Raw genomic sequence first — 10,858 nt, 5'->3', positions numbered from 1 at the left:
CATGAGTTGGTTGTGAATCTACATTATGATGCTATTATATGGAATTAGAATTTTTTATCATGCTTTTAGACATGCCATAGTCAGTGGGAGGTTATTCGGTTGAGAGAAATCTTTGTAGATTAACTCCCGAAAACCAATATTTTGCGCATAAGTTAAATTAAATTTTGGATAATTGTCACCTGTGGCGCAAGAGATGATTACGAGCATAGCAGATTTTCGATCTTGCGACTTGTGTAATATTGTCACTATTTACTTAGATTTTTGTGGCAAAATTATATTATGCTAATCAAATTAATCCCAATGCGAATTTCTCTCTAAATTGACTTAGCTTATGGAAGTTAATTGGTTGACCTAGACTTAGTAGAAATGTTCAAATGTGAACAATGTAATCTTATTCTTTATATGAGCAAAAGTCTTGGAGACTTTAGGTCAGACCTTAATTGAGCCAAAGTAAGGAAACATGACTCAAAGTCGCCGTGATTTTGTTGCCTTGTTTGGCACAATAAAAACTAATGTGTGCACTATGGTTAGCGGCACGCTATGTAGTTTTGGTTGGCGAGTTTTGAAGCTATGAAATTAGTAAGCCCTCAATAGATCTGTATATGATCTTGACTATTGAGCTGCGCGGATTGACTTTGTAATTTGACTTGTAATGATGTTGTATCATTTGATGAAGTAACATTCCAGAGTCACTTCATCCAATAAATGCGAGCTTAAATGACTTAGTCATTAAGTGTAAGATGAGTAGCCAGTATGAGTAGTGTTTTGCTCTCTATCCAACTATTGGGAATGGATGGAGCAAAATTTCACGCACTATAATAGTGTGCATTAAAGTATCACTTGAAGTTAAAAGATTAGCGCTTAGTAGCAGCAAAATCTATTGACACTAAGTGAAAAGATTAGCGCCAAGTCGCTGCAAAATCTATTAACATTGCCAACTTGTCTAAGTCTGGACACTTACTGTTTCCACACTTGAGTCCGAGACATGTTGAGGTGCTTCTTTGTATGATTCCTTAGCTAGGCTAACGTTTTTTTGAATAACGTTTACCACTAAGCGCAAACGTTGCAGCATAGTAATGAAAAAGGTCAGGCTGACAAGGTTGTTATGACTCTAGGAATTTGATGCATCGCTTGTGAGATCATTGTGTTGAATTAGACTCTTTAGCCTAATTCACGCTTTAGTTACTTTAGAAGCTGTCATAGATTGATAGCTTATTCTCTCCTTCTTGTGGATAGTAGAATTAATTGCAAGAAACTATGAAGCGAGAAACAGAGATGGCAAGAGCAGTATCGTCATCTTTCAACTAGATGCAGTAAAGTGTATGGAGAATAAAATTGACTTGAAGGTGCAGGGGATTAGCACTTACTAGTTAAATTTGCGACTTAGGAGCACTTGATATCTCCATGACATCCTTTTATGATCTGGTGAATATGAATTAGTCGTGAGTCATTACCTAGTTGGGCCTAAACCTTTAAAACTTGTCTTTGAGAACTCACACATTAAGATGATTGGAATTAGTTTATGACATTGGTCATGAACCGGTGGCTTATTATACTTAATCACATTAATGAGATGATGACAAGATGGTTTGAGTAGGCCCTCTCGGGCCCACTCGCTTGTGACATCATGCTCTCATGTGAATGTATAACTTTGTTCGCAATGGTTGCACACAAGTAAGTAGGAAAGCCGTAGAAGGTCATTTGTATTGGCGCATTTAGTCCACAATGATATTTGTGACTAGATATGTGTAAGGGTATGATAGTTAAGCCTCAATCTCGGCACATTTATAGATTACGATACGCATCTGAGTCAAGACTATTTGATCTCCCATAAGTCAAAAGTTTTGAGATGATTTTTGACTAGGGGTGAGCAGCGGATATACCGATCCGCCAAAACCAACTGAACCGAACCGAACCGATCCGTCGCATTTTGGACGGATGTGTGATGACGAGCGGGCGGTTGCGGATTGATTTTCTCCAATCCGTCAATCTGGTGGACGGATGGCGGATTTGAGATTCCTTTGGCCACAACCGAATCGCCAAGCCGCAAACACCCCTAGTAATTTATAAGACTTTGTGTTTTCAGTTTATTTAAATATTCTGTTTGTGTTTTCAATTAAATTTTTTTTTAAATATTCTGTTGAAAAAAAGTTTTCAACTTGAATATCTTTTTTGAATTAAAAAAATAAACGTATTATTTATCTATATTTTTTTGTTTTTAAATCTATCTCTAAAAATAATAAATAGAAAATATGATATATGTTGGTTGGTTTTTGTTTTCAAAAAAAGATATAGATGCAACAATACAGAGACATACAATCTCTACTACTGCTCTGTTCATGGCTTTGGTGGTCTGAATTGTTTTTATATTTTAAGAACCACAGATTGTAATACTTAATATGGATGAGACATGCTGTGATTGTAGTATGTGGATGAGGCATGTAGTGATTGTGATATTCTAAAGTTTTAAACTTTCTTGCTTTGGATGAGGCATGCAATGATTGTAATATTTTTTAAAGTCATTAACTGTAATACTTTTTTTTTTTTTTTTGAGGAAGTGCAAAAGTTGAATTATGTTGAAAATTTATAAAATTTAAACCGCCAAACCGATTCGCATCCATCCGCCAAACCGCCAATCCGCTTAATCCACATCCGCCAGATTGGCGGACGGATGCGGATTGATTTTCTCCAATCCGCCAAGCTGGCGGACGGATAGCGGATTGAAGGTTCCATGGCCGCAACCGACCCGCGCCCACTCCTATTTTTGACATTGCACATATGAGGTTGAGATCAATTAGATAAGAGCTTTTGTGCTTTTGGTTTTGACCAAGGTGGCGAGTATCTATTTGAGTTATTTTTTAGAAAGCTCTGTGAAGAGAAATGGATGCTTAGAAAATTGATTATTCATAGTACTCAACAACACAATGGTGTAGTAGAGATAAGGAATTAAATATTGTTAATGTTAGGTGGATAATGGTGCAAAATGTTTCCCAATTGGGAATTGCACTAGTTTGTTGCCTATATCCCTAACTAGGTGCCCTCCATATCAGATTTTACACTCCATTTAAGTAATGGGTTAGCAGAGAGCCATTTGTGGGCGAATTGTAACCATCAAAGCAGCTTATCCTTATTTTACTTCTCATAAGGTTGTGAAGTTAAGACCTAGGGTTCTATGACGCATTATTGTATGCTGTCTTGTAAACACTTGGGGTTATGTGACGCATTATTGTGTGCTATCATGTAAACCCTCCTGGTCATGTGTATATAGGTAAGCAGCTTTGTGGGAGTGTAACTAAGTCACATAAAGTTTTCTTAGTAAATGTGACGTGAATAGAGTTTTGGAACTCTACAAGATAGAGACTTCTGAGCATAGCGCTTTATGTAGCCTAGTTGAGAATGGAAAGAAATTTCCAATATCTTAGGGACAGTGGGAGCGATGTGCCTACTAATGGATTAATCCATTAGAGAAGGATACTCTACATTCTTAGCTGCGTGGAAGCAAATGTGAAAATTTTCTACGTCATCACTAGGTGATTGAGAGGGAAACATTCATGATTGCTCCGCAAGATGATAAAGAGCCTAGGATAATGCCAAAGGCTCTAGTCCCCTGTTTTTTAGAAAGTGGATCAATGTTGCGCAGTTGAAGACAAAATCGTTGAGGATTAACCATTTCTATAATTTGGATTGACTTTCCATTATGACGTGAAACTGTTCTAAAGTTATGCGTAATTTGGATAGTCATTGTTGAGGCATAAGGCTCGCTAGGTACCGAAAAGTCGCACCATTGAGGAAGGTGTAGACCATGAGAAGACTTCCTCCTAGGGAGTGAAGTTATTTCGACTTAGGCTATGATTGACATAATTTCGGAACATTGATTTATGGACGTTGTGACCTAACTTATCGTTGGAGAATTGAATAAGTAGATCCGTAGGGATTTAGCTTCTGTTTTTATGGGGAAAAGTTAGGAGCGCAAAAAGGTTGCTAGTTCCAATAAATCATTTACAGCCTAAAACAATTATCCAAATAGTGGTTCTTAGATTTCGTCAAGCCATGATAGGCCAATGATGATCGACGAAGACCACTGAGGCATGATCAATGGTCTAAAAGAAATTTTTCCTTACTTAGTCATTACGAACCAGGAATTTATAAGGTTGTCGCCACCTAGGGTGGACAGTCCTCTGTTTTAGATATGATGGACATGGGTGATATAATTTATATGCTCGGATGTACGATCCTTAGGGATTGTTTTGGGAGAATTCCCGGTTTGTCTTCGATGACTTACATAAGGAATATCCTAGAATGATTCTAGATACAAATTGCGAACCCATTGACTTACCTATCGGTAAAAGCCAGAGCCTTAGCTATTGAGTGAATTCTCGGATTGTCTTTGGGAGAAACAGATGACCTATATTTCTTGATCTTTTTTGTTGTGGGAGCCTGAAGTACGCTATGTGGGCGTATTCGGCATGATAAGTGTTATCTTTGGTAAATGGTCAACTGAGTTGTTTAAACATTGACCTTGCTCATTAGACTGTGGATAGAATGCTTTACTAGTAGTATATAAATTTGCCCCTTGTAAGATTCAATGCACTAGTTGGGCGCATCTGCGCTAGTTGGGCGCATCCAGAATGAACGCAAATTGGTCACCAAAATATCTTTAGAGAGGTAATTGCGCAAAAGGTAGTGATCTTGAATCACTTCATGTGAGGCACACATGGTAGATTCTGTTGTATATACCTATCGCAAGAGGTGCTGATAATGCTTATATATGGAATCTAGAATTGCGCAAGTTGTGGTCATGTTTTTTTTTTTAAAATCGATCACTTATTTGTTGTGAGATGATGAGATGCTGACACTATTATGGTTTGTGTCATAATGGTTAGCAGATGATGATGTCAGCAGGCAAGATTGGCTCACTCACACGAGCAATCGCCCTTGGCGCTTGGGAGTGAGCAAGGATGAGACTAGTGGTTTATTTTTATTTGGAGCCAAGAGAGGCTTAAATTATCCACTATTTATGTCGCATTGGTTACAACCAAGATGAGGTCGTGTTAAGGACCAAACATGGATGTTAGTACCCACTTTCCATGTTGTGCCTGTTATGATTAGCCAGATGCGAGATCTCATTTGGCGCCTGGAAGGCGAGCAAATAGAGAATTCGGGTTAGGCACTAGAAAGCGACTAGACTAAGATCTGTATGGTGTATCGAGTATGACGCCACTCTTTTGGAAGAGTTACTCCACCGTAACATGTATTCATACTATATGTGCTTGGCGACCGAGTAATGAGGTGTGAGACTGGATCCCTGTTTCCTCACTGTGTGAGTCTTACGTGTCATTATTGATATTGCTTTCATTTATGTACCCTTTTGTGACTTTTGACTATGTCATAAGGTAAGGGGCTGATGTTCTACTACTTTGGTATGTTGCTTGCGGTCATGTATGATTCGGCCTTAAGGGACATCACTAGGAAAGCGGTTAATCCTAAACTAAATGGCATGAGGGCAAAGAGAAGATCATCTAGTATTACACCACTGTTGTATATTCATTGCCGGCAACTCACATCGCTCTGTATGAGAGGCGGATTGAGTGTGAATATATTGCAAGAATTGAGAGGGTCAAACATGCTCTTTTTGAGGGAATAGATATATATATATATATATATATATATTTTTGGACCGGTGTAATTAGATGGGTCTAGGGTATATGAGACACTATTTCTGTTCTTTTTGGGTTGATGTCTCTATGTTGGCTTATTTTGAGTTTCTAGTATAGAGCTCCCACATGCAGGTGTTCTCAGTAGTCGCACGGTGCATTGGTGTGACAACCCCCACCTTTGATTAGCGTTAATTCGTAATTAAGCATGATAAGTAAATGATTAAGATGAAATCCTAAACTGATTGCATGAGTGTGTTGCTTAATTTCATTTCTATCTGTTTGTTACAGAATGATCTGTTCATGTTTTAATTTCGAATTGCGAATTGAAGGCCTTATCGGCGACCGATTTAAAAATTGATTTGTGTTATATGCTAATTAGGATTTATAGAATTTTATGTTTAGTTTAATTAAAATTCGATTTGGAATAATTAAATTAGAATAAATAAAGTTAAATTACATTAGCTTGAGTTTATTACACAATTTCCATTAAGTGGATTATTTCAAGGCCATTGTTTATTCTCATTTCATATATATTTGACACACCATTCTTCATCCATCTTCTTGACAAAAACGTGAGAGAGAGGGAGATTAGGAAAGAAATTGAATTCAACAAGAGTTGCTTGAGACTTAAGGGAGATTGAAGGAGAATTGCATATTTGAGCTACCACACTTGGAATTCAAGACTTAAGGTAGGAAATTCATCCCTTAATTATGAATTTAAGTTGTTTCATGCATGGTTCATGGAAAAATTGGAGATTAGAGTCAAGTAATAGCCTAAAGAGTTGAATTGAGAATTTCCACATGCATGCCCATATTATGGTTGTACTCTAGAAATTTATTATGTTTTTGAGTTTAATCTTGCATTTGATCATGCTTTGGAGTTTTAGAGTTCATGAGAACTCATGCATGTAATGTTCTTGTTTTATTTATGAAGTTTTGGTTGGAATTGTGTTCAATTGGCACACTTTTGGGCTTTAATTTTATGAAATGATCTTCAAAACATGTTGTATTATGAGTTTCTAAGTGTTTTCCAGAAAATTGGCCTAAAAGGATGAGTTTTGAAATGTTTGATTCTTGGTTTGAGCTTTGGGAGAAAATCTGGAAAACCCAGAATTTGGCTTCCACGCTTAAGCGACCACCTTTGTTTTCAGAGTTCCGCTCGAGCGACGGAATGCTGGCTCGAGCGTAAATTGCAAGCTCTCAGGTCTTTGCGTGTGCAGACACACGCTCGAGCGACGAGATCTACACTCGAGCGAGGAACTGTGTCTCACACTCGAGCGAGCATCGAGTGGAGAATTTCAGCAACCAGTACTTTTCACACTTTTGCAGATCGCTCGAGTGAGGGAGTCTACGCTCGAGCGGAGAAAGGCACGCTCAAGCAAGACCTCTGTTTTCAGCAAGTTTTGAAAAATGTTGTTAAGTACATTTTTGCATTCTCATTCCATCCTAGGCATTCCTAGGCCATGTTTAAGGCATTTTAATGAGGATAATGTTATAGAACCCCACCAAGTCAAGATAGGGGCTAAGTTATTAATCCCAAGTGTATAATTTAGTGTGTGTTCATTCTGCAACTATGTAGGGTTGGCTCCCGAGGACGCTGATTAGCCTGCCTATAGCCCGGTAATCTGTGAGTAACAATGTTGTAAAGATATGTTCAATTATAATTATTTTCTGAACGATCGACTGTACTGCTTTCTGAAGTGACATTGTTTACTGAATGAATGTTTGTCCTGTTTTATGAACTGTACTCGTGGCATCCATAGCAACTTATTGTTACTGTTACTATTACTGTACTGTTATTGTTACTGCTACTGTTACAGAGATCTCTGTCAGTTCCAATGTTTGAAACTACTACTGTTTACTATTTTGATGGCCATCAACTGACTGTTTGGTCTATTAAGACCTACTGTACTGTTCTGCTATTGGATGTACCACATATGACTACTATGGTTTCTGAACGACTGTTATGTCATGAACTATTAGTCACTGATTGAATAACTGATCTACAGATGCAATTGACTGTTTTAATTACTGAAAGGACATTCATTCTTGATCCCTTTACACATTTGTTATTCATTGGGCTTTAGCTCACAGTTTATATATGTATGTAGGTGGCCAGGCACCGGACCAAAGCTAGAAGCGTCGAGTTAAGCTTATGTTTTGTCCAGCCAACCGTTGTGCCTCACTTCGAGGTTCTGAGTCTGCGTGAGCCAAGGCTGTTTTTGGGGTGTTTCAGATTCACCCTTTTGTCTCTGTTATGTATCGAATGTTTAAGACTTGGTTGTACAGTTATGGTGTAGGGATTGGATCCCTAACTAGCATATTATATGTATCTGATATGTGTTTAGTTTATAAAAGCTTTTTCCCATTCAGGTTTTCACAGCTCATTGGATACCTTGTTATTACTGTTTGGCTTCTGCCATCCCCTTACTCTGTACTATTGTCATTACTGTTAAGCAGGCCTTTGGTAATCACGGATTACTGGCCGATTACGATGCTAAACCTATAGGGGCGGGTTTGGGTCTTGACAATTGGCTAGTATGAGATTGTTCATTTTTGGGGAGATTGAGATAGAGATGTGGCAGTGTCATGCCAACTCATGTGCGAGTGGGAGATGTTAGAAATTGGGGGCCCATGTGGCATGATCCTTTGAACTTTTTGAGCCTGAACCTTTTGAACCTTATCCATGTAAGTTTGAAACCACTCATGATATCTATATCTATCATATCAACTAATATGGATAGGTTGATATATATGGTTATATATCTGATTATATATTTTAGATAATATATTGATATATCAGATACGTACATCAGATACGTTATGTGATTTTTACCCATAACCTTTTTTCCCAGACTCTCTCTAACTCTCTCCCATATGAGAACGATCCAGCTTCTGCACCGTGACTTGTGTGGGTGATACTCATTTGTAGTATCACTCCACTGCTGGGTTGGTTGTTCACATCCTGGAAGCATGTGATGTACCCACGAGATTCTTCGCTTCAGGCTTTACTAAAAGGTATGACTATGAAATTTTTTATCCACTGCATTTTATACTTTGATTTACAAAAACATAGCATTGAGTTATAACCACTTACCTCATCACTTGAAACCGTTCTTTCTTTATTTTGTAGCATTTCCAGAGGACTTTCAAATTCTTGTGTGGAAGTTGATTTGATTGTGGATTACTGAAAGATTTATTCCAAAGATGGGAGAAAAAAGCTTGGAGGATATTGCAAAGGAATACTTGATGGATTTAATTGGTAGAAATCTCATATTAATTTCCAAAAGAAAGTTTGACGGTGAATCCATGATTCATTGCGTGTTTTTTGACTTAAAAAAGAAGATAAGTGTTTTCTTCAGCAGATTTTGGGTTATTTCCATCTTTCTTATTATTATTCATCGAAGCATTTTTCATGTAATTGTCGTTTGTCCATGAATGATACAGTAATTATTTGTGCTGTTAGTTTTATAATTGCTTCAGCCCCAAACATCAACTTTCTTGTGCTTTAAATCTGGATGCACTCAACAGTATCGTGATTTAGTTTTTCTATTCTTCAAAACTCTTAAGGTGTTGGACATAAGTTGTATCAAGATTCTCAGGTACCCCTATGAGATAGAACAACTAGTTCTTTTAAGGTACTTGGCACTTTGTTTTTCACGGTACTCAGAAACCAGCATTCCAACATCAATATCCAGCCTCTGTAATTTAGAAACCCTTATTCTTCATGCATGTTTACATCTTACATTACCTTTATGTATTAGGAAGGTGATAAAGTTGAGACATCTCCTTTTTACAGGAGAAGGGATGCATGAAATTAGAAAGTGATGTTCCCGTGCTTGCTATCCCTTCCCGTTGAATTGCATAGAGACTCTCTCATTGGTAAATCCATGGTCTTTCTAGGATTTCTTACTTTTTACTCCGAATCTTAGGAATCTAGGATTCTAGAGAAATATGGTACATAAAGGATATTTGATGTTTCCTCATTTAGACTTTTTAAACCACCTCCAAGAGTTGAAGTTGTTTAATACAAGCTTCAAACAATTGCATTGGTTAGGTAATCTTGTTGGAAGAATTAAGTTCCCCATGAATCTTAAAAAACTGACTTTGAAGAATACCCGTCTAAATTAGGATAAGATGTCAATTCTTTGCAAGTCACTACCCAACCTTGAGTGTCTCAAATTAGTTCAAGATGCCTACAGAGAACTAGATTGTGAAACAAGTGATGGAGAATTCCTTCCACTCAAATTCTTGAAATTAAATTCCGTGCCATTTGTGGATTGAAAAGTTTCATGTAATCATTTTCCTAAGCTTCAGGGATTAGTGTTGATTAAGTGTTATTGCCTCAAGAAGATCCCATCTGAAATTGGGAATATACCCACACTACAGATGATTGAGGTACATGGTTGCAATCCTTCTATTGCCAAATCTGCAAGGGAAATTAAGGAAGAACAAGAAAACATGGGAAACCAATGCAGCAGATTATTGAGTCAAACAATGGAGAGTGCGTGTAAGTGCATTAACTCTATCAAATCAAGCTTTTTGTTTACATGTATTGTATTTTTTTTAGTTCATTTCTTTCTATGTTCATTTTGTTATCATTTTCTTTCTTCTTTTTATCTTCTCCTCTTTTCTTTGTAAGTAGGTGCTGCAATAGATGCCAGATTTGAGATTCATAGTATCAGTTATTCAAATTAATAAAATCCTTCCATCATCCTATCCTTAAACTAATGAGGACCATCATATGATAAATGAATAGAAGCTATAGTGATGATTCCCATGGGATCAAAAGTGACCCAATTAAAATCTTGTTATTTTTCAAAAAATTTGTTGCTCTGCTCCCTATCAAATATCTCAACATTTGTGCCATTTTATCAAATTTCATTCTTCTAAATCTTGTACCCTCCATCCTTTTAGAGAAGACTAGACCAAAAGGTGAATTGACTCAATGCAATTAAGCACTAATCTATGACTGCTAATTTCTTGGCTGGCATCTTTCTTTCTTTCTTTTTTTTTTTTTTTTTTTTTTTTTTTTTTTTTTTTTTGGTGTTATTGGGTGTCTTGGTATCTTGCCAACCCTTTGGCTCTCTTATGGCAGCAACATCATTGGTTTTCCTTTGGGTGACAACATAGTTGGGGTTTATTATGCGGAGAGTCCCCGGAAAAGTAAACCACACCAAGATAATTGATGGTTTGGCAAT

Source organism: Camellia sinensis, chromosome 11 (genome assembly GCF_055761805.1).
Source record: "Camellia sinensis isolate YWXY chromosome 11, ASM5576180v1, whole genome shotgun sequence".
Taxonomy (NCBI): domain Eukaryota; kingdom Viridiplantae; phylum Streptophyta; class Magnoliopsida; order Ericales; family Theaceae; genus Camellia; species Camellia sinensis.
Note: the sequence above shows the minus strand (reverse complement) of the source record.